The sequence below is a fragment of the Rhinolophus sinicus genome, linkage group LG09, assembly GCF_036562045.2.
Source record: "Rhinolophus sinicus isolate RSC01 linkage group LG09, ASM3656204v1, whole genome shotgun sequence".
Taxonomy (NCBI): Eukaryota; Metazoa; Chordata; class Mammalia; order Chiroptera; family Rhinolophidae; genus Rhinolophus; species Rhinolophus sinicus.
In genome coordinates this window covers 28,841,160-28,863,558 of record NC_133758.1, presented here as the reverse complement: position 1 = coordinate 28,863,558, position 22,399 = coordinate 28,841,160, and positions in this window count along the sequence as shown.

Genomic DNA, 22,399 nt, shown 5'->3' with positions numbered 1-22,399 from the left:
TGTTCAGAGATGGAAGGGGTGAGCAGGTTTATGTGACACTAGGCCTCCTGGGTGCTTCAGGGTCATCTTCGTGCCCATAGCAGGCCCAGCCATCCTAGGAGGATCTTTTGAACACAGAGAGCCATCCAGACTGAATATCCACCAGCCCTTCCAAAACCACATTTCAGTTGCATCCTATTGCAAGGCTGGGGATAGTGGGGAGGGCTTCAGAGTGTAATGGGAATTTCATAGGCAGGCTTCCACCTATTCTGTCTGGTTTGAAAGTCAGACAAATTCTCCCTGTCCACGTATTCTCTCTCAATAAGCTGCCTTGAATTGTAAAAATTCCCACTCTAAGATAAAATATTACCTGGGCAGGCAGATATAGCAAATAATTGCTATCTAGGCAGCAGCATCTTAGTTTATTGGACTGACTTTTAAAGGAAGCAGTGACCTGAGAGGCTGAAACTGAAGATTGGCAAGTCTCTAGAGCTGAGCTGTCCACCGTGGTAGCCATTAGCCATAGGGGGCTATTGAGCACTTAAAATGTGACCAGTCTGAGTTGATATATAAAATAGACACTAGATTTTGAAAATGTAATATGAAAAAATGAATGCAACATACCTCTGATAACTGCTTTATATTTATTGCATGCCGAAATGATAAATTTTGGATATATTGGGTTAAATAAAATACATAAAAAATAATTTAACCTGTTTCCTATTACTTTTTAAAATGTGGCTACTAGACAATTTAAAATTACATATATATATATATATATATGTATTTGCCACTTCTGTTATATTTCTAATGAATAGTGCTGCTTTAGAAGTCCAGTCCAGTGAGGGTCTTTAAACTACTGGGGGGTGGGGCGGGGGGCTCTTGGGAAATGTAGAATTGCTGTGTGCGGAATTGATGGTGGACGCAAGAAGTGTACTTTCCTACATTCTAGCCTCCCTTGGGCAGAACCCATATACTAAATTGGCTTATGAGACAGGTCTCTTCTGGTGAAGCAAACATGTGTCATACCTGTGTATGACTTGACAGTTTCTTCTCCTAATGATCGAATCAGCCACCCACTTCTAAATCTAACACATCTTTCTAGGGGATCCACATTCTGCACCTGTTACCTATCTGTAACCTGGTCTGCTTCAACAGGCTGATCTCCTCCTATTGCGCCCGTTCCAAATTTCTCTCTCTCTCTCTCTCTCTCTCTCTCTCTCTCTGTCTCTCATATTATCTCACTTGTTTCTAAACACGAGCACTCTTCAAGTGTCGTGAAACCTTTCTTGACTGCATGGACCCTCGTAAATCTCCCTTCACTGACCTTCTTGGGTACTTAGTTTCTGAATTGTAGCTTTGATCACACAGCCTATTGTTCTCTTCTTATGTCATGCACGGAGGTCCTATGTTCTGAGTCCTAATTTAACCCCCACTGCACCAAGCAGAGTAGATGCTTTAAAAAATACTTGGTTTCTGGCGTCATTGTTTCGCTCTGCCTTGTCATATCCTGCCATTAAATTTGTATCCCTTGTGGAGAAGGGCGATGGCAAACAGCTTGAGGCCAGGACCCCTGCCGTCTGAATTTAGGGGCTTATTGTTCAGCTTGACATCACTTACCCAAAATGTGTCCAGGTGTTATAAGAAGAAGGACTTAACGGCTTCTGACCTACCATGAGTTGTAAACATTTGGTTGGGCTACCTGTTCCCTATAATGGGCCTGACATGGGGCCTGTGATTCCTTCAGGAGAGATGTGTTTCTCTTTAGGACTTGGTCTTCTTTGAATGTGTGAAATTCCTAGGAATTCCACATTCCATAAAAAGTTGAAGCTGTTGGAAGATGCTAGGTAGGAAAGATGAGAGCTCTAAGAGAGAAAACATTAAGGAAATGTGGGGTGGGGTAGTGAAAATACACTTGGCCTTCTCAGGTTTCCCGAGAGCTAGCTCTTTCCTGGGTCTAGAAAGAGTTCATATCCTTGCTCTTCTTTTCATCCCTGCATAGCCAGAGCTGGAGGAATCAACCTCATGTCAGTAAATCAACAGAGCTGAGAGGTCAGTCAGTCAGTCAATCTTAAGAGTATTCTTGGATTTGTGGCTCCTTGAGAACGATGCTTAGAGAAACTGAGGATAGGGTAGTTATTAAAAGAGATTAAAGGGTATTAGCTAGTGCCTCAGCAAGTTATAATTAAAAAAAAGGGACTGGAAAGGAAACAGGAGACAAATTTTTCCAGTCGCTGAAATTTCAAGGAGGAGTGAGCCGGCCTGTGAACCATAACTGCTTTATATTAATTCTCCTGTATGGTTAAATCTAACCCAAGACACTCCTTTCTCAGTTAGAAATGTCCTAGTCAATTTCACCGTATAATACAGAGAGGAAACAGGCCAGGGGTCCAGGCAGTCGTGCTAACCTCACATGGTATTATTCTCTGAAGGGTTTTAAATCTTGTTCTGAAAATAAGCAAATTGTTTCCAGGACATACCCTTGATATGAGGAAGAGAAATTATCACAATGTCCATCTGGGGAAGTCAAGGCCAGGAGAAGCAAAAGAAGAGATCGCGCTAGAATACCCAGCAGTCAAGTGTATTACTAAGCAGCCCATTGTGACATGCATGGTAATGGCTTAGTCTCTTTGCTGGTAGTTAGGACCGCAGAAGGAAGGTGGGAGGTCACACATCTGATGAGGTTTAACAGGGTATCTTTAGTTCTTTACTCTCAAGACTCTCACGTACTTCAATCAAAGGTCTATGATTCCCCATCAGAACTTCTGTTTGATAACTTAAGACATCTCTCTTAACATGCAAACTATCTGAGTAGCACCTTATTTAATTGATGCCATTCATTTACCCTTAGGTAAGGATTAGACGCCTGAAAACTGTTTTTGGAGACAGAGCCTAGATCGTTAGCTTACTAGGTAACTGATGCAATAAAGGAATATACCAAATTTGCCACCCTCAAATTTTTGCAGGAGTTTAGCCTTGATTGTGATTATGTGCAATTTTATCGTTTTAAAAGATCAAGCAATAATGGATCTAAAGCTCAGTGTTACTCAAGAGAAGATATTTTTAAAAACTAGCTACACATCAAAATTTACATAAAACTAACATCTGGTTATATGGAGACCTCTGGATTACTGATTAACTTTTTTTCTCTTTAATTCCTATATTCAGGGTTACATGAATTTGGCATATTCTCACAATGGTTTCCTAGTCCACAGCAGATTAGAAAGAAGCAACACAGGCAAAAATGGCAGAATCAGAAAGTGGGAGTTAACAGTCTGACAGGAGGAAAAAATAAAAAAAAATTAAATAAGACATAAGATTTTCCAAATGCAAAGCAGTGAGATGAACTGCTGTAGGAACTAACAGTGTTTCATAGGTCAAGACCCCCTTCGATGTCAGTATGTGCCAGTGAAATAATGACTGATTTTCATTAGGAAATTACCCACATTTCTTATTACCCACAAGACATAAGAAAACATTGGGATTAGCTTCAACCTCCTTGCCTGAGCTGAGGGTATGTGCAAAGAAGGGAAATTCCACGTACTGAGCTATGCACTGAGGTAGGTGATTTACACATATCATCCTTTTAATTTCTTGATGTTTCTATGCAGTAGGCATTTTAGAGAAGAACTAAAGTTCGGTGAATGAGTAAAGGTGAAGTTCATTGGTGTCTTTATGTGAGTGCCCGCATCTCTCTTCTCCCTAGCACATTTTCTCTTGCCACCAGAGATAGGTCATTTCTGCCCTTCCCTTCGCTGTGATCATTTCCTTCACCTCTTTTTACTCATTTGTTTCCTGAGCTCAGATTGTCTACCTCTTTCTGTCCACATTTGCAAATTCTTTCTATACCCACGGTCTGGCGGAAGACCCATCTCCCACCAAAGACTTCTCCCATATCACACAGCTTTCCTCTTTATCTGATTTCCATAGCCCTGGGGCATCTCTGCTGATGGCTCAGTGATTCTTGCCTATCAAACACTTCTGGCTTTTATGTACCTGTGCTTGGCTTTGTCTCCTCATCTAAAGGCTTGCTTCCTTAGGTCGGGGACCTGTCTCCTCTTTCTTCCTTCTGTTTCCTAATTCCACATGAAACACTTCTTTACTCCTGGTAAGTTCTTTATTGTTTAGAATGCCCAGAGATGAAGCTAAGCACTCTCTTTTTCACCTATGATGTTTTGGTCAGCTGATGTCCATCTGTGTTCTAGTCAGTGAAATACCAATCCTGAAAAAGCTCTTTCAGGAGTGTCTGAAATAGTTTCACACATTCTTTCTCCACTTCTTGCTGGCTGAGCCCATGGCACATCCAGTGACCCTGTTGCCTAAACTGTACCCAAGCAGGGAGACATCTTCTGAGGCTTAGGGTTCCCAAGGATAGTAAACATGTTGAACATGGCATCAATTAATTGTTGCAGTCCTGAAAACAAGACTGAAAGCAAATTTCTCCCTCCCATTCTAGCCTCCCTGTTCCAATAACTTCAGCCAGAGTCGTTCCAGGCACAGTTTTCCCCTTGGCTCCCTCTCTCCGTCATAGTTCATACTGAGTCTCCCATCTGCGTCTCCCTCCAGCCCCAGGAGGCACCATCCTTTGCTAGCAGAGACCCTTTCCTCCCTTCCATTCTTTGCTGGGAAGGTCACTTCATCAAACTAAAGCTCATTAAAGGAAACGGCAGAGAGGCGATTCAGCATCCTGACCCCAGATAGCGTAGCTGAAAAAGCCCTTTGCCTTTTCTATTTCAACCTGAATAGGTGTATGACTCAGTAGTGGAAGGATTTGTAGCTGACACTCCATAGAAGCTGCTCTCGAATTTTGACAAATCCCATCTTGAGCCAAGAAGAGAAACAGATATTGATCCTAAGTGTACCTAATTCATCTCTGCACTTGTAATCCCAAAAGAAAATGCTTTCCATGACCAGAGGGCAGTCAATATTTTTTCCATCTTGTAAAATAAATAGCGGTTATTTTGGTGTGTCTTCATGCGTCCGGGGCACCAGAAGTATAAACAAAGAGTTGATTTTTCCTCTTTCTATAGTTGAGTTATAATAACTACCAGGTCTCTTGTTTGGGCTAATTAAAACCACATCAAATAATTTGGATTGATGAGTGACTAGAGGCAATTGTATTATCCTTCTGCCACATTAACAAGGAAGCCTCATTCCCCAGGCTGGGGAGTGGCATCTCTGCCGAGATGTTAGCTAGAGACGTACAATAAACTGCAAGGGAATTCATTTCAGGGGACTCTCTCTGATTCTAGCAGTATTACAGTTTTAGCCACACAGGGGAGGTGTTCATATCAGCCAGGGGTCTACTCACAAACGTGGTTTTATTTATTGTCCTTCCACTCCTTTACCTGCGAGACTATGTTAGTTATGGGAGAACTTCCAGAAGGTCAGCAGATCAGGCCAGATAGAGAACTGTTCTGTTTCCACAATCATTCTATATATTCCCAACCCAGATGGAGGGTCACAAGTTGTTGGAAATACTGAAAAACTGATTTGTGTCTATATTGATCCAAGCCCCACATCATTTCCCAACCACCCCAGGTCAATTCCGACAAACAAGCACAGAATCTCTGCACGTCAAACACTGTGCCTACATGTGGGCAAACCATCTGCTCAATTTTCAGTTTTTTTCTACACGTTAATACTTGTTTTGATTATTACACCTGACTAGTTTACTCAGATAAACCAATCTTCTAGCTTCTTGAAAATTATGAACAATATCAGAAATCAAATTGGGATTATCAAGGCCTTGAAGGGATATTAATTTTAAATTGCAAATCATTTTATTTTGGCAATCTAAGAGAACCATCTGGATTTTCCCCAAATTTTCTCAGTGCCCTGTCGGAATTCTTATTTGAATGAAATATGAGTCTTACCCACAGAGGCAATTCTGATTTCTTTATAATCTGCCAGATCCACTGGGGGTTGGGCAAACAAGTCCTCATGACACAATAATCAAATGTTTGGAAATTGTGTGGATGTGCTTCACTCTTCAGCCAAAGCAGCCTGTTCCTTCTTCCTGCCATGGACCCCAGACTCACCCACTGTGGCTGCTTTTTGCTCCTGGAATGTCTTCTCTGCCATCAGTTCATATTACATTAGTGTCCTAACTGGATTTTTCAAGCCCTTCATGAATCAGCCTGTTGATTCTCTACTCCAGCTTTGAGAGGTTTCCTCTGAAGGCATGGAAAGTACAGATTCACATCTCATCCTGTTCACCATTGTGGAAATGAGTGAAAAATATGCTAGACAAAACTAAACAAGGTTGTGTACAAATTTATAAACTTTCTACTAATATGTGGATTTATAACTAAATTTTAACAACCTTAGTAGAAATATTAAAGCCATAAAACTCGTTAATGTGAATGGGCTAGTGATACATTTAAATGAAAGACTATAATTTGATAAGGATTAAAAGCCCTGAAAACTGTCTTCAGCTTTGGTCCAAAGGAACTCTGTGTCCTTAGTTAAGTCACTTAATATTTCTGGGTTTCAGTGTCCTCATTGTCAAATAAAAAGGTTGGGATTAGATGGCCTCTAAGCCCCTGGCTGCTTTACTATTCTATGATCCTAGATCTCAAAGGCATGTAAATAAGCCGTTGGGAAGATTTACATTGTTTTCTTTATAACGGTAATGCAGAAATGGAGATATTGGGCTTATCTCAGCATGGTTAAAACTCAAGAAATATCAAGCTTATGTTGTGAATCTCCTTAGTGGATCAAGGAATTTACCAAAGTTCTTCAACAGTCATCTCCTAGGGCCCTAGGGATGAAACAAAGTGGTGCACATTGCAAAACTAATACTCTTAGGAGGAAATTTGCTATGGCATTACATTTCATCACATAGCTGATGCACTGACATACATGTATATGCTGTGTACATAACAACAAAACAAAACAAAACATAAAACCTCAGGGATAATCTCATCTGGTCCCACCTTTCACAGATGAAATTGTAAATCCCAGAGAAGAGGAGATGCCTAAAGCCACCTAAGTAATTTAAAAATTTGAGATTTGAATGGCTTAGCAGATATTCCTCTAATCCTTATTTTTTCCCTCCCACAATTCCACAGGATGTACACATTATAGCATGTAAAAATTTGTATCATTGTGGTAGCATGCAAACATATCGTCAGTTATTTGTATACATATAATACATCCTAGCAATAATAAACAAAAATGCATTCTTAAGACCAATGCAGAATTTTTAAAGAACATCCACAGACTTCAAACCTCTTCCTCAATCTCCCTAGGAATCTGACATAGCCAATATCCCCCTTGGCTTTTAATTTATCCAAAGTCACACAGTAAACTCAGGCTAACTCTCGATTCCTCTCCTCACTGGTTATTTTCAGAATTGGGCCTGGAGCATGGGGTTTTTAGTTCTCAGTCTGTGTTCCTTCTCTCATATCATGCTGACATTTATCCAAATTTTATCACTTTTCCAACATCTTACCTAGTGTTTGCTTGAAGCCTTTTAATGAATAGAATCCACTACTGCCTGAACTGGCTAATTTGGCCATAAGAATGTTTGTTGTTCCTGGCTTTGACCTTAATTCCGATTCCCTGGGACTTCCACTTGTGCATCCTATTTTTCCCTTGCTCCTTTGTGTAGTGACAGCCACACCATGGCACCCCTTATCTATTTGAAGACAACCACAATGTTCCTGTCCTGCTCCCCTCCAGTCTTCCGTTCCTGGGTTCAACTCTCCTGTTCTAGTTTTCCTTTCATTCTTCACACCACGTTTCCCGTCTGCTGGGTATTTCTCATTGTCCTCAGGAAAACATTGTGCTTCAAATAGAACACGATTCCTTAGTTGTTCTCTGATCACTGTAGAGTATAGGGAGCTGTTATTCACCACGAACAGGATACTACCTTTCCATCAAACCCAGAGACTCATCAGTTTTCACTTATTGCTTTGTTAAGGGGTGATGAATTTGCTCAATCCTTTCGTTGGTTTCTCAGCAGAAGGCAGGCAGAGGAGCAATGGGCTTGATTTCAAGAATCTCTTTTCTGCTTGAACACTGAAGAGCTTGTCAATATCTTTTCTAGGTGTGTTTTGTCAAACTGATATTCCAATAGACAGCCATTAGCACCTTACCCTATGCTTCAGAATCACATTTGGGGGAATTTACTTTGACTGATCACAGCTTGCAGGGATCATTTGGTACTATGGATCCAATCTTATGTTTCAAAAGCCATTTCCTATCAGGAATGATGTGTATACCCCTTGCTTACGCTGATTTGCGAAGAGCAGGATAGAAATGCCTTCTTTAATTTTCTCTGAGGCTTGCCTAAAGGAAAGAACAATCTCTCCCACCTCTCCCTCACCCCAGTAAGAGTCAGCCAATAAAGATAAAAGATATCACGCCTCCTAAGAAATCTGATGAAAGCAAATTGTCACCCTATTGACATATTGAGATGGCAAATCACACACGGCCTTTCTTAGGCCCCAGCAATATGGATGTTTTTCTTTCCAGAAATGTATCTGATTGGGGAAGTTTATTGTCCTATAGATTGTAATGTGGTGATCAGTCAGATAAAACCATCAAAGGCAGAGTAACTCTGATTCTTATAATAAACTATGGACATATTTTCATCAGGGCACCAAAGAAAGATAAAATACCTAAGCAGAGGAAACTCAAGGATATGATTCTCTTCTATGAGAAGAGCAGTAAGATAGGGGAAAAACACAGCTTAATAGGCCAGGGGGAAAAATCCAGTTGGTGACAAGAACAATAGATTTTACAGGAAAATATGTGATAAGAAAGAAACATTGCATTGTTTGGGACACCTGTAGTTAATTATTGCAGCTAAAGACATTAAAATCAGTTTCTTTGCTCATATATCGTCATACACTGTTTGGCAATATTAAATGACAAAAGCTTAATAATCAAAAGTACTGAGTTAGCAAATGTTTTCTAATTTTAATAACTTCTTGTTGTAATTACCAAGTCTTAGAGTGAAATGATTTAATTAGAAAGTAATCAAGAAGTGTCTACTGTTAATTGAAGGAATTATAAAAGATCTACATTTTTAATATATTTCTGGGGTAATAAAATTAGAATTTACTATAATTATTTTTAAACCACCCCAGTGAGGGATGTTTAATGTGGGAACAAAGTATTTAATACTTTCGAGTGACACCCCTCATTGACAACATGGTGGAATTACAAAGTCTCATCTCTCTTGTCTGGAAAATAGCAACAACAACAACAACAACTACAACAGGTAATACTTATTGAAAACTTACCATCTGCCAGGAAAAAAAGTGGCTCAGAGCAGGAACCATACCTATTTTATTCACCAATGTACCTCCTCTGTACATAATTGACTTCTAATAAAGAATCTGAAATCATGTTGAATGAACATGGTGGAGAATCGGAAATAAGGAAGTGTGACAAAGTCCCCACTCTCAGTTTTAATGGAGTTGGTCAGCTTACTCACTCTTATCATTAGAGCCCTCTGGTTGGCACATGCTCCTTTGGGATTAATAGACTTATTTATGTTTTCTCTCAACTCCAGAGTATAATGCACATTTCTACACACAACTAGTTCAGTTGAAGTGGTGAAGAGCTTGCCACAGACCCTGGAGAACAATTTTTTACTATTTATCCACTGTTCTTATTTCTCCTCATAGTGTATAAACATTCAAACACTAGGTATTAATGGATATTTACAAAATGGAAGTAAACGGTAAAGCAGGGAATGAGGAGAAATAAAGAGAAGTTAGTGTCAATTCCATTAAAGTAGGAGTGGTGCTATTGAATATTACAAAGATAAAATCATTCAGCTTCATACGGCTGATGTGGGCTTGAGAAGGTGAGATGTGCCTTAAATAACTAACTGTCCAAAAACAATCATTTTCATGGGCTCTGGAAAATTCACATCTTCACTAAACCCACCCATCTTTTGCTGTCCCTCCCAAGCCCATCTCTATGATATGCCTGCCTCGCCATCCATAGTCTTTAGCCACAGTGAATTATCAGGGACTTAATGGTTATGTGGAGTTTAACAACTTTTCTCTGCATCTTGGACCATCAACTCCTCCTGGACTCTCATTAATCCTGGGAGCAATGGCTTAGACCATGATCATTATTGCTTTAACAAATACTTCCAGGATACAATGAAAGTGACTTTCCATTTATCTTCCAGGGAAATTCATTCTGCAGGAGTGACACTGTCTGCTTAAGAGACACAAGCTATTGTCTCAGAGTTTTAAAAAATGGTGTTATTGCTCTCTGTACTTATTATATTGAAAGACAAAGGATAATTAAATGTTTTGTTTCCTGGCTCCTTGGACGCTGTTTCTCAGATTTTACCCCACATCTGCATTTTAGTATACTGGATATCAGAAAACCCACAGAATTTCTCTCAGTTATCTTCTATTTGCACCTTTTTTTATTTCCAGTTGATGCCCCTTTTCATTCCCTCTACACGAAATGTGTTTCTGACGTCTCTGCCCCAAATATAAGAATATGTGATTCCTTGTCTCCTAGAGATTTTCCCTAATCTTCCAAGGTAAACTCTTTGTCAAACATCTTCAAGTTCACCAAGGAATGCTGTTGTACAAGAAACATAATTTTGAAAGCTTTCTCAATGCAATTGCTGAAATTATCCCTTTTTGCTTAAGTCCAAAGTGTTTTGAAAGCAAAACGTGTTCAGCTGTCACCAAAGTGATGTAATTTAATCTTCCTGCTTTCAGAGACATGTAGAATAGGGGACTCATCTAAAACACACTATAGTTGTAATGGAGAACATTTTTCCACATCTGAATTTTCCAAGAAAATAAAATATTTTGAACAAATTTGGAATAAGCCAACAACTGTTTGTGAAGAGGGTGGGCTCAAGCAACATTTCAATTATATGAATGAATTATAAAATGACCACATGCAGGTATATAAGTTTATATATTTTAGCTGAAAAAATATGAAGGGAATACAGAGGATGGGCAGAGTCATGTTTATCAAATTGCAGGAATCGACGCTAGGAGCCCCCCGATTTTAAAAACTGAAAGGGATTACATTGAGTCAGTTGCACCTTCTTATTCTAGCTCTGTGTCTGTCTGGAATGGATTAGTCAGCTATTTGACAGTCACTTCCCTGTCTGCTGCTGAGACAGTGACAATGGCCAAACTAAGGGAAGTCATTTGGAATATGAATATGGTGACCAATGTCATCAGCATCAGAATGACCGGATTTTCCATGGTATAACCTAACTTACTAAATCTGAGTAGATTCTTAGAAGCTGCCTCAGCTCTGGGCTGCCCAGAGGGCATACAAATAAACTGTAAGACTACAATTAGAATTATAGAGCATAGCATGTCTTGTCTACTCTCTTGCCCCATTATCCTGCTCCTTCTGTCCCTCACCATCAATGCCCATGCACCTTATTTCACCCAAATTAGTGTACATGGCCATTTCCTATTGCAAAATCCACATGTCTGGAGGAGACTGAGTGGATGATTATTAAACTGAAACTTCTCAGATGTACGGCTCCTGTTTATGTTAGGCAACGTGCTCCCTCATGGGGCTTATTACGATACCTCTTGAATTGTTGAATGAGCAGTTTTCCTGTGCCTCTAAGTACTTTAGGCCCAGAGCACCGTGTAGTTTAAGTATTCCTAGTTAACTAAGAAGTTTTTTTTAAATTATAAATGAACTAGTGATTTTCCAGCATTGAGATGGACATATCATTTTCTTCCTTTAATCGGTCAATAAACTTAATAAACTGATGTTTCAGATTTTGAGATAAACCTGCATTTCCTAATAAAATGCTACTTGGTAGTGATGCACTCTTTTAAAATTTACATAAAATTCAACGTTTTAATGTTTTATTTATGGGGTTTATGTGTATATTTTAAAGGGATTAGTCTATAATTTAATTATTTTGAATTGACCTTGTCTAGTTTTGGTGCCAAAGTTACACTAATTTAATAAAAAAAAAATGGAGCTCTTTTACTGTCTTTCCCTTCTTTGAAATAATTTGTATAATAAATAGGTTATCTCCTTCTTGGCACCAGAATATTATTTATACTAGAGTATTTTTCTGTATTTTATAGTTTCTCTATGTTTTCATTCTTATTGTCAAAGTTTTTAAGTATTATTCTTTCATGGTTAAAAATTCATATTTGCACTTTAATTTATGCACATAGATAAAAATCATGTACATAAATAAAAATGTAGGTTATGGAAATATTAGTCTATTTTTTATCACATATATCTGTTGATCCCTTATTAATTCCTTTACTAATTACTAATATTGTTTTTTTTGCCTTTTCTCTCTCTTTTTTTTTTTTTTTTTACTTAAGTTAGAGGTTTATTTATCTTAATTTTTCCAAAGAAACACCTTTTCTTATTTTGTTGGTCCTCTGCATTGCTTCTTTGTTTTTTTCTGTTTAATCATAAACATTATCCAAGTGCAACTAATTGATTAATTTCTGATCTTATCATTATTATTTCCTTATACTTTTCTTAATTAATTAATTAATTTATTTTCTTACCAGGCTTTTGAGTTAAAAGGTAATTCACTTATTTTTAATCATAGTTTTCAATGAATAATTTCATAGCTAAAATCTGCTTTCTAAACATTCTGTAGTTTTCATTATAATTTTGTTTTTAACCCACGGATTATTTAGCAATCATGAAAGCAATCTAAGTCTGTCTTTACTGTCTTGTTCCTCTTAATTTTGAATTTAATGGTATTGTGGCCAATGAATCTGACCTTTATGAGACTGAGTGTTTGAAACTGGCTGAGCGTTGTCTTTGACTTTATTCCTATATGGTGAAAAAGAAATGTTTTATATGTACCTAAAAACATCATATAATCTGCATTTATTTTTCTGAGCAGAGTTGTCCAAATGCTCATTAGACAAATATTTTTCTTTTGTTATTTTAAACTTCCATAGTGGTAAAGATTTATTGTCATTTGAATGTGTCAGTCTCTGACAGATGTGTATTAAAATTTCCCCATATAATTATAATTATTTCTTCTGAAAATTCTGTCAGTGTTAGCATGACACATTTCTTCATGAAACTACCCACCCCTCATTTTATTCATTTAAAAAATTATTTTTAGTTTTTAGAATGAAGGTTAAATTTATTAATAATCTACAGCTAATTAAATTTACTGATATTTAAAAGCCATTTCTGTGCTCATCATTCTGAACCTTACCTCTAAGTACACGTTCTTCTTGCTGAAGTGGATACCTTAATAATTTTTATGATGAGTGTCTATGGCTAATACACTAAGTGTTTTATAACTGAAATCGCCTTTTCAAAAAAACTCCTGGAGAGAGTTGTCCACATCATCCTGTTTACTTTTTCTCCTCCCCACATTTCTTGACTCCTCCCTAGTCAGGCCTTTGTTACTTTCATTTCACTGAATCTGTGCTTATCAAGCAGTGACCTCCATTGACAAATCCAAGGGTCACGTCTCAGGGTTCATCTTCTTTGATCTATGAGCAGCATTTGACATATGTGTTTACCACTTCTTCCTCTTTGAAACGCAGTCTGCATTTCCTCTTTATGGTACTGCTCTCTCTGGGTCCTCCATCTACCTCACTGGCCTGTTACACAGGCTCCCACACTGGTCCCTTCTACCTTTCTTACTTGTAAATGCCACATTCCCCAGGGGTCACTTCTCATGTTTCTCTTTATCTCTATTCATACTTGGCACATGGGTTTAATTAATATCGAGATGCCAACATGTAGCTCCTCTTTCAACCTTTTCTTCTGGATTCCTGATTCCTATATTCAACTGCCTATTTGATGTCTTTGTTTGAATTTCTTATTAGATATTTTATGTATAAAAACGGCCTCCTGGTTTTTATCCACAGACCTGCATCTGCTGAGGTTTTCTCCACCACATAAATGACAATCCCATTCTACCAATTCCTTTAGCCAACTACTTTACAGTTCTTCTTTCTCCCCCTCCTCCACCCTCCCCTTTTTTCTCCCCTTCCCCCTCCTCCTTCTCCTTCTTCTTTTAAGGTCATTCTTGAGTCCTCCATCTGGAATTCATTACTTCAGACACTTTTATGGATAACTTCTTGATTCCTTTAGGAATCTGATCAAATGTCATGTCCTCAGAAAAGGCTTCTTTTATGTCTCTTCATAAATGACATCTTCCCATAACCACTCTGTATCCCTCATCCTGCCTTTGCTTTTTGATAGCACTCATCACTTCAAGACATACTATCTGTTTATTGTCTGTCTCTGTCTTCATTAGAAAAGGGGCTTAAGAGGATTTGGCTCTTCTTTCCTGCTATATCCTAAAGCGTAGAACAGGAGTTGAAACATAGTAAATATAAAGAAAATTAGTTGCTGAATGAATAAGTTATGCCTTTGTTTTACAGTCCTTCATAATTCTGTAATTCTAGGCTTACAGTTATTTTCCCCCAACACTTCTAATATATTATTCCATTGCCTTCTGGCACCTATGGTTTAATAAAGAGAATTTTACTTGCTGTCATACTAATTATCATTTGTTTGTATTAAGAATCATCTATTATATTTTTCAAGGCTTTTAAAATAGTTTTTTAATTCTTGATATTCTACTGTTCTACTTCTATATGACTTGAAGTGGATTTTTAGAGTTTTAAATATATATTAATATAATCGATAGCACATATAATATGTTTGTAATCTATAGTAAACATAATATTAAATATATATGTATACATACACACGCGCGCACACACACCCCCTACACACACACACACCGCTCCATAGTCTAACTTCCTTTTAAAAGGTTCTTTTAAATCTGAGAGTAATGGTTTTCTTAATTTTTGGATAATTCTTACATATTTCCTTCTTAAATATTGTTTCTCAATCCTTTCCTTCATTCTTTCCCAGAAATTTTTCATTCTATTTTTAAGGCCCTCAATGACTTTTTTCATAAAGCGATTCTTATTTCTCTAAATTATCTTTAAGTTCACTAATTTTAATTCACTAATGGGCAGAGTAGAGTTTTAAACTTCCTTCAAATTTCAAAACTTAAAATTTTATTTATATATACATATATACATATACATACACATATGCATATATATATATATATATATATATATATATATATATATAATCTCTTTTTGCTCTTCATTCCTAAGTTTGTTTCATAATGTTTAAAAATTGTAGTGGGCGTTTTGCCTTTCGGAATCTTTTAGGCATCATAAGTTAAGTTTTAGGCATCATAAGGCATTTAGTTAAAAGCCTTTGTGAAGTTGTTCTGTATAAAACAAACTTCACCGGGCTGGAATCTATGCTACAATTTCTGAAAATTACAAATGACACATTTTATTAAGAATTTGGGAGGAGTCTGGGTTACTGGTGAGAACCCTTGAGCTAGAGCAGAAATTCCAATGTTTCTTGAAGGCTGGAGGCCACCTGACTCAGGTTAGGCACTTCTTCCATTTTAAATATTGGTTTCTGTGTTGACGGTAAGTGGGGAAACCTTTTGGTCATAGCTCAGGTTTGACTATTTGAACTCATTTTTATTCTCTTGCTTTGCATTTTCACTTTACTATGTTTTTCTTAATTTGTTTTTTTTTACCTACTACTCTGATTTCTATTGTATTAAAATGATGTTTTTATACCTCCTTTTTCTCAACTGAAATAGGAAGGCATTTCTGAAATAGGAAGGTATACATTGTATTTCTATTCTTAATGGCTTTCTAAAATGCACATTTACCTAAAAATAGTTAAAAGTTAAGCAGTGCCTTATCCTTATGAATCTTTAAAACTCATGTCTCTTCCACTTTCCATTGTCCTATACTTCCTGCCTTATTTCTAAAATCCCAGTTTGTGTTTTTCAGTATTTTGCATTAATACTTCTTTTAATGCACAAACATGCTTACTATATTAATTGTTTAATATTTTTACTGCATGTTACTTCTTCCTTCTATCAAGCTGTGGGAGATACATTGTGTTCAAAATATTCACGGTCGCTCCTGTCATAGAATTATACTTCCCTCCCTCCTGGATATGAGGCTTGGTTTGGACAATGGACTGTGAGCAGAAGTGTGCTACTACTGAGCTGAAGCTCTGAGAGACTCCTGTGAGGGCAGCTGGACCCCGGAATGAAGAGTGTGTGTGGCAGAGCTGTAGCTACCCATAGCTAGCATAGGAGCTGTGCCCCACTGTTGGTGCAGCATAACCTAGCCTCTCCCCATTGACACACAGAAGTCTTAAGAGCCTTCTCATTCTTACTGAGAGTTTGCTTATCATAAAATCCTGTAGTCTTTGTCAGAACATTTTTATTATTATTACTATTATCATTATTATTTTAATCCTGAAAAGCAGACAGTAAAACAGCTCTTGTAAGACTGTATAACCAATTGTGTGAATGTCTGGGAAGCTGATGGTCTGGAGCAGTGGATAAGAAGGGGGTCTTCCCTTCAGCTTTTGTATAGTGTCCTCACTCTATGACCAAGGGAGATGGAGGGATTCTTTAGTCAAGAAGGAGAAAGCGAAGCAAAAGAGGAGTTGGGGGCCGGTGCAGACAGAACATAAAAGATCATTGTTTCCAGTTTGAATCAGGAGAAATATGCCTGGCCCAGTGTGGGAGGAAGAAGTCCCTCAGTGGGTTGCAGGAAGGATGGGCTGGGAGATAGTCCTGGGAGGACCCAGTCCCCCAGTACCACAGGACCGCATTGGGTAGAGGAAAGGGCTGACTTGGGAGCTGGTAGAAGATGCTGCTGGGGACACTCTAAGGGCCTCTGGGACACACTGGCTACTGCATACTTGTGCCACCCTGGGAGTGTCCAGAGTGATTCCCAGAGTGTGGAGGCCACTGGTCCTGATTCTGATAATAGTGGCTCCAGTGCAAGGCATTCTGCTGATACTGGTTACAGCTGGGTTGAGGGTAGGTTTGTGTAGTGGGGGACAGCGTGGTTCAATGGGACAGGCTGCAGCCCCCGGAGCTCCCGTAGTTGTAGATGCTCTCACTTTTTTTTCCTCTTCCTTTTGAAAGAAACTTCAAAAAATTTTATTAACAGTACAAAGAACTTGTTTTTCTTTGAACCATTTGTGAGTTGCTGACATGATGTTCCAACACCCCTTCAAAAAAAGGGCATTCTCCTACGTAACTCAATACAACTGTCAAAATCAGAGAAATGACATCGGTGCATTATTTTATCTAATCTTTATATCCCTTTACTTTTCAGCAATGATTCTTATAATACTGTGTTTTCCCGAAAATAAGACCTAGGCTGACAATCAGCTCTAATGAGTCTTTTGGAGCAAAAATTAACATAAGACCCGGTCTTATTTTACTATAATATAATACTATATAACATCAATTTTTGCTCCAAAAGACTCATTAGAGCTGATTGTCCAGTGAGGTCTTATTTTCAGGGAAACACGATAGTATTATAGCAAAAAGGATTCAATTCAGTATCACATGTTGCAATGAGTTACGTGTATTCAGTCTCTTTTAAACTGGGAGAGTTCCTTAATTATTTCTTTGGCTTTTATTATCTTGACACTTTTGAAGTGGACGGGCCAGTTATTTTGAAGATGTCCCTCAACTTTAGTTTGTCTGATGTTTACTCATGATTAGATCTAGATTTTATATCTTGGGCAGAAATGTCAAACAAGAAATGTGATGTTCTGCTCATTGCATCTTAGCAGGTAGCATAATTTTGATTTGTTCCATTATTGGTAATGTTTACTTTAATCACTTGCCTAAGCCTGGTGTCTGTCAGGCTTCTCCATTATAAAGTTTTTCTTTTTCTTTTTATAATTATTAAGTATTTTCTGTGGAGTTAATTTGAGCCTATGAAAATACTCCATTTCTCAATAAACGTTCAATTAATTCATTCATATTTTAATATCCATGGCTTGTTAATTTTGCTCACTGGGTTATAATCAGATACTATCGTTACTTATTTTGATGCTGAACTTATCCCAGATTAGGTTAGTGGAAGACCCTTAGAAGTAGGACTCTGTGTTCTTTTGACACATCTCTATATTCTTTGAGCACATTCTTACTTTCAAGCACAACAAGGTGTTTCAGTTTTATCTTAAACTGCCCCAACTCTGGAAGCAGCAGTTTCTCCAAAAAGCATTTTAGTGGGTGATGATATTTAGAAAATCAGATCTGGGTTCCAGATATGGTCATTGCTATGGCATGTCACTTGTCTTAGGTCCTCTAAGTGGACCAAGTTTAGACATATGGGTACGTATGGAGGAGGAGAGGGTGGGTACACACATACATTACTACTTATCAAATGTCATTTATCTATCTTAAAAACCCTGAGTTTATATTGATATATCCAACTCTAATCCAACATGACAGGATTCATTCTTATTTATCCTCTGTCTATATTTATAATTGTTTTCCCTGAGAGTGAGAAAACCTGCACCATATTATCCTCAATATATTTATTTATTTATTTGCTTAATCCCTTTGCATGTAACCAATCTTCTATCACCACTAATAGTTATTGTTGCTAAGTTTGTTGTCATTCTCATTGACATTCCTTTGTAAGTAGTATTTTTCAATTAGATTTTATTTGTTAGAAAAATTTTAGATGTAGAGAAAAATTGAGGATATAGTACATACAGAGTGTTTCCATACACCTTGTACTCACATTCCCCATTTACTAACATTTTATATTAGTATGTTACAATTTTTGCAATTAATGAACCATGATTGATATAGTTATTTACTAGAGTCTGTAGTCTGTTCATATTTCCGTAGTTTCTAACTACAAGTAGTATCTGTTTTTTGTTCCAATTTTCCACCCAGGATAACACATTACATGTAATCATCATGTTTCCTTAGGTTCCTCTTGACTGTGGTTGTTTCTCACGCTTCCTTTGTTCTTGGTGACTTTGACAGTTTTGAGGGGTATTTTGTAGTATGCACCACTACTGGAGAATTTCTGTTGTTTTTCTCATGATAGAACTTGGGATATGGGTTTTGGGTAGGAAGACTACAAAGTGCCATTTCCATCACATTCTTTCAATGTTCAAAACTGTTAATAGAATTTGTGACTGTTAATGTTGACCTTGACCACCTGGCTGAGGTAGTGTTTGTCAGGTATCTCCACTATAAAGTTACTCTTTTATTTTCTTCCTTTCAATACTTACTCTTTGGAAGGAAGCCACTTTGCAGCTCACATTTCAAGCATAGGGAGTTAAATACTCCACTTCCTTGAAGTTGGAATATCTACATAAATTACTTGGAATTCTTCTGCACTGGAAATTTGTCTCTTCTCTCTATATATTAATTTATTTAACCATTTACATATATCAGTATAAACTCATGGATATTTATTTTATACTTTGGGTTATAATACTTCATTTCTTTTGTTGCTCAAATTGTTCCAGCTTTGGCCATTGGGAGCGCTTTTTGTTGGCTCCTCTCTTCCGACATAAACCCATCATTATGAGGTTTTTGGATTTTTTTACTCTTACTTTCCAGTACTACAAAATGTTCAATGCTTATCTTTATACTTCCTGCTCCAATACTACAATCAGCCATTTCTCCAAAGAGTCTTGTTCCTTTTATTAGAGGATGGTATTAGAGACCAAGATTGAACAGTATGTTTACTTATTGCTACTAGAGTGTCATTTCTTTTGGCTTTCTCACTTGACAGCAAATAATTATATGTGTGCATACTAACCTATGTACATATACATATCAACAACTATTTCTATATGTAACTACCTCTATCTAAATTAAGTTAACATGAGTTGATACTGATATCTCCATTGCCACATAAGTCATTCTAACCTCCATTACTTATTTCTAAATTCACACTCTAATAGTGAGAATTTTAATTCTGGCAATTTTTAGGATTTGTTTTTCCCTCTAATACTCTGTTTTTTAAATCACATCAAAACTAGGTGGGAATTTAATTTACTTTATTTAAAACTCAATGTGCTCTTTCAAATGAAAAGACATCTTTTATTAAATTTTAAACCTCAGCCATTATATATTACAAATCCCCATTCTCTGTTTTCTCCTACTGGAACCCCTAGTAGACATAGATGAAACTTTTCATTTTGCCTTTCATCTCCCCTACTTTTCTTTTGTAATTCCCATTTCCTTATGTCTGTACACTGCATTCAGATAAATTATTTCTATTTGTGCCAAGTTTAACAGTTCAGTTCTGTTTCTTTATCTTTTCTTTATATGTATACCATATAAACACCACCCAGACAAAGATATAAAACATTTCTACTGTCACAGCAGGCTCCTTTATTTCCCTTCTTAATCCATATTCTCCTAAAGTGTCTACTAGAACTATAACTTACTCTTTGTGCATTCCATATAGATGGAATGTTGAGTTTATACCATTTCTATCTGCATTATTTATGTTAAATTTGTTTAATGTAAGATAATGTTAGACTTATAGAAATGTTGTAAAAATAATAAAAAACAGTTCCCATCAACCTTTTACTCAGGTTCCCTTTATGTCAATAGCTTATATAATAATATGTTTTAGGTAGATATAAGTATTCACTTCAATTAGGTATTTACCTATATGTTGAATTGCTGGGTTATAAGTTATACACATATTTAGCTTTAACGGATCCTGCCAAACTATTTTCTGAAGAGGGCATAACAATTTGCAATTCAACTCATCAATATATAAGAATTCTAGTTGCTTCGCATCCTTGCCAACACTTGATATTGACAGATTTTAAAATTTCAGACATTCTGCTGAGTGTGCAGTAGTGTCTCATGGTGTTTTCAATTTTCATTTTGGTTATAACTAATGATTTTGAACATTTTTTTTTCAAATATTCATTGGCCATTTGAAATCCTATTTGGTAAAGTACCTGTTGGAGTCTTTTCCTACTATTTCTTAAATTGCTTGTCTTACTCTTATTGATTTGCAGGTGTGCTTGATATAGTCTGGGTAGGAGTTTTATGTCAGTATATGCATTGCAAATGTCTTCTACTCTGTGAGTTACATTTTGACTAATATGAAAAATAAAACAATGTTTCTAGAAGAAAACAGGAATGTATATTTATGACCTTAAATGGGCAAAAATTTGCTAAAAATGACACAGAAAGTACTAACATTAAGGAAAATATTGAAAAATTGTATTTATAAAGCCATTTTAATATAATTATTTTAAAGTCTTTTTGAGAGTTTGAAGCAATCTTTTCTTTGTTATTGTGGTTATCATGTGTATTTTTCTCTCACATGAAGATTTGTCTCTTCAAATGGCTTATAATTTATTATTTTATCATCATCATCATCATCATCATCACTATTATTAATTTATAGTCATATAATTTATTTTCTGTTGGAGCCCATCATTTTCTGTACTGTGAAAACTCCTCTAATAACAGACTATTCTTTTGTCACTACTGGGGCTTCACCAGACATGGGATAATTTTATATTTATCCATAATTTGGGGTCTTTATTCCACATGTACAAATTTGGAACTCATACCTACACGTGGAGCAGGCTTACATATCCAATATATTTTGAGTAATCACACCAATAGCCTCAGGGAAATAATGATTCCTTGCTGTTTCTCAGGTCAATGGGTAGAATTTTCTGGTCTCCACTTAACCGATAGGAAAATGCTTGACAACTGCCAGATTTTGTAGACAGCTCAGTTCTAGTTCTTACACAGCAAAGCCATGTGACTACATTGCTCTAGTATGGGTCGAAGGTAAGCAATCCTGAATTAGTTCAAACTCCAATTTTGACCTAGAATCCCTGCTGTGTTTTTAGCTATGTGTTTCCAAAACACAGAGAGTTTAAGGCTACAGCTAGTAACATCAGTGAAAAATATATTTTAATAAACACTGGACAAGACTTTGAGATCAGACTCTTAGTCATTACTATACTCCTAACCCCCTAGCATAGTATTATATTAATAGTTTACTGATTATATGAATAAATGAAGACTGCATTTCATTTCTAATAAAAACTGAAATATGCGGAAGACATAGCTGGAATCCATTTTTCTGAAAACTGCCTTTAGAATGGTTCTGTTCATGTTTGTGTAAGTTATGACCATTTGACAAGAGTCCATGAGAAAGGGAATATGATAACCCTCTTGTCAATACCAAGAATGTGTCAATAATGAAAAAACTCTTATGTGCAGTCCGTCCTGGGAACAACAAAGCAGACAATACCCATTATCCATGTGTCATTTCCTGGTTGAGGTCATAAAAAAAGATCAAGGCAAAACCCAGTGTATCTTTAAATTAGTGGCACAGATCGATGCCCATATTTCTCAGTGTCATGTTTCATTACGCTGAACTATTTATGTCATTGTAACCTAAAGCATCTTAATGCAACCTGACATCCAGGTTATGTTGCATTAAAAACAAAAATAAGAAGCTATTGCATTTTGTTAATGGGGTGGAAAAGATTCCAGGTCTCTTTTTCTGTGGTAGTATAGGGTTGTGTACATGTTGTGTATATGGGTGTTCTATATTAA